The sequence below is a fragment of the Lactuca virosa genome, chromosome 7 (assembly GCF_052849685.1).
Source record: "Lactuca virosa cultivar CGN04683 chromosome 7, Lactuca_virosa_CGN04683_v6, whole genome shotgun sequence".
Classification (NCBI taxonomy): domain Eukaryota; kingdom Viridiplantae; phylum Streptophyta; class Magnoliopsida; order Asterales; family Asteraceae; genus Lactuca; species Lactuca virosa.
The window spans coordinates 278482311-278485744 of NC_136432.1; the positions used below are offsets into that span (position 1 = coordinate 278482311).

The 3434-nt window shown below is 35.1% G+C and overlaps 1 long non-coding RNA gene across 1 annotated transcript; it reads right to left on the reverse strand.

Annotated features, from left to right (window-relative positions):
• Window positions 1–541: 541 nt before the first annotated feature.
• LOC145123791 (uncharacterized) lies at window positions 542–2388 on the reverse strand. Its single transcript, XR_013715328.1, has 4 exons — window positions 2303–2388; window positions 2127–2211; window positions 1231–1294; window positions 542–626 (listed from the first exon to the last, which is right to left on the reverse strand). It is a non-coding gene; the product is annotated as an uncharacterized LOC145123791 (long non-coding RNA).
• Between the last annotated feature and the right edge of the window lie 1046 nt (window positions 2389–3434).

Here is a 3434-nt window from a genome sequence, read left to right on the forward strand (position 1 = left end):
CAGGACTTTCGGGCTACCGGCACCTCCCCCTTCCAGTTACTACGCGTCCATTACTATGATCCTACCCAACTAGAGTGGATGACTTTAAATTTCCTATGAGCTCTAAGGAATATATATGTATATACATTTTTTTTAAACCACTTGAATATGTGTGTGATTTTCAGAGAAAGAGGAGAATATTCACCAGTGTATGCACACATATAAGTGTCAGGAGTAATACGTATGCACTTAAGGGAGCAATTAACACATAAAGGTATTCCTAGGATTTTCTAAGTGTGAATTGCATGCAGTTGTGTGTGCATTTTATAAACTAGCATACGAGAGGACCCTAGAGGCTATAGACTAGGTCAAGGCAATTAACCTAATTCCCTATAGTCAAGGGCTCTGATACCAATCTGTCACACCCCGATCCTTGTCGGAATCGATCAAGGCGTGATATATTGTTTAAAGTCTCATGACAACTATGTTATAATATGATTAGATTCAATTAAGTACTAAGTATGCAAACAAGATCCACAACATACAAATACAAATCCAAATACGAACAACATTTAATACATCAAATTTAAATAGTCTTGTGGATTTCTAAGGCACAACCTATTTTTCACCAACTTCATTCTTCAAATCTGCATCATGGGTAAAAACAGGTCAACTACGAGAGTTGGTGAGTAATCTAATTTTCGTAGAGAAAATTTGTGAAGTTGAAACATTTATAATTTGAAATTTGTTTTCTTTTGAAGTCGGCAAACAATTGTATTTGAGATAACGGTTTATAAATCAAAAATTGATTAACAAATGATAACAACAACAATAAGTCCTCACCCTATATATATATATATATATATATATATATCCTATATATATATATATATATATATATATATATAAATATATATAGGATGGAGCATCTAATCATCATACACACTCAACCACGTGCGATCAATCACCTTAGCGTCCCAAGGCGGGGTGGTCAACCCAATAGCGCTATTATTGTCCATAACGTACCTCAAGAATACGGGCATAGTCATGGAGATTAGACTAAAAATGATAATGCACTACAAGTACATGTAGCGTAAACAAACAATAGTTATACAATTAATGACTCACGTATAAATGTCCCAACAATGTCTCAATTGTGATAAAACAATAAAATGAAGTTGGAACATATTAGAACCACATGATACACCCCAAAAGTATTGAAAATTATAAAGTATGGGGTAGATTACTCACATTAGTCCCAAAACGAAATGTGTGTGTCGTACGATAGACGGTTCGGGTCAAAATGGCGTAGAACCTAATATAATTAATAGTTTTGGTTTAGGAACTGCTAAACGAGAATAGAGTATTAATACAAATTATAGTTTGTTATGTAAATGTATCATAAACTATACCTATTATAGTTTATCACAACAAGGGTAGTAGTAGTGTTCATAAACTATAATTGTCATAGTTTACCAAATGTTTGTGTATAACGGATGTAAACTTTGTTTATAAAAATTAATTATTTACCATACTTGTGAAGGTAAAAATCCATTTGTTTTCTGATGTATGTCTAATTACCAAGACAAAATGACATATAATGTAATAATATATGATTACATAATGATATACACCTTGCTCAACGAGTTACAAGGCGTAAATGAAATTGATGGTATTTTTCTAGTAATAACGTTTCTGTTACTGTTCTTAGAAAATTTATAGAAAAATCATCAAAGGTCTAAATCAAAAACCGCAAATTCTGAGAGTTTATAAAGTGTGTCTAGTTTGTTCATAAATTTTCTCATGATTTTTAGTGATCTCCAACTTGTGTGAAAATATTCATATTCACAGACTGGTCCGGTTTTGTTTCTGAAATGATAGACAGTTTTGTAAAAATCACCATAAATCGTAGAAACATCATATGGTGATGTGAAAGTAGTCATTTTAAAGGTATGAACCTGAACTATATGCTTCTAAAACAGTTTTGAAAACTAAAATGTTTAAGTTGACCAAAACAGTCTGTGAATGGAGTTAAACGTTTCTGTTGAAGACTGTTAAATGAGTTTAGTTGTGTTTTTGGTGTTTTAACTTGTATTCCCCCCCTTAAAACTTAAGAAAAACATGAAAATATAGGGGTATGAACTCACCTTATGTGTTATTAGAGGATGGATGTTGGAGAAGAGAAGTGTTCAACCCAAGAACACTTAGAAGATGCCTTGACGAATCGAGAACCTAACATGAAGGTGACGATGTTTGTGTAATATTATTATGATTTTGAGTAGAAGGATGTGTAATAATCATAAGAAGAATGAATTATACTTACCAAGAGTGGAAAAAAGCTTGATAATCAGCCTTGGAAGTCTTGGAATTGAGAGAGAATGGTGAGAGAATTTAGAGTGTGATCCTTGGAGGAAAATGAGAGAATGAAAGAAGTATGAAGAGAGGGGATGGGTTTTTATACTTAGACAAGGAGTGGGGCTGGTCATGTAGTGGGTATGAGTTGGTCATGTAGTGGGTAAGAGCTGGTCATGTAGTGGGAAAGAGTTGGCCATGTAGTGGGTGTGAGTGGTGGCATGTGACATAAAGTAAAGTAAAGTCATCTTTCCACCTCAAGCACCTCCCCCACTAATTATTGGTATGAATGGCCCTAAAAACGTGGGGATTACTGAAATATAGAGTTCTAACTGTAAAAATAAAGTTTTTGGTGAAAATCCCGCGTTAAAATGATGAAAAAGGGCCTAAAACAAAGTTGTAGTCGAAAAACCGGAAACATTATGACACGCAAAAATACATGTCGTCTTCTTTTATGACAGGGGCATCCTTGATACTCATTGCGTGTCATCAACACGCGCGTCGTAAGGTTACGACAGACAAATGTGTGTCGTCTTCCTTTATGACAGGGACTTCGGTCCTGAAGCTTCAGTTTTGGGTCCTTAAGCCTATTTTACCCGTTTTTACACCGTTTCAAGTGGTTTTTGACCCAGTTAAGGGTCGGGATGGCCCGAATGATTACAAAAATTTAAAGGAACTTTTGAGAGAGATTTGGGAGAGATTCGGGAGAGATTTGGGAGAGATTTTAATAGAGAGAGGTTGAGTGAAAGAGATTGTGAGAGGTTTCGTTTGTGATCTTTTTGAGTGTCCGGCTTCGCAACGAAAGGTCCATAAACCCCGTTAAGCCATGATTTAGTGTCTTACACAATCCCGATGATTGTGCAATAGTGTTTTATCGCTTTGGTTCGTTGTTTAGCACTGTTAAGGCTAAGGAAAATCAAACACATGAATTTTTCAAATGATGTTTTCTCATTGAAATAGCGAATTGTATAATGTAAACCCTAACATACAAGGGTTAATGGAGTTGACCGGTTTGACTTGTTGACTTTGTTTGACTTTGACTTGACCGAAATTTGACGGTTGTCACATCATCCCCCCGTTAAAGGGAATTTCGTCCCGAAATT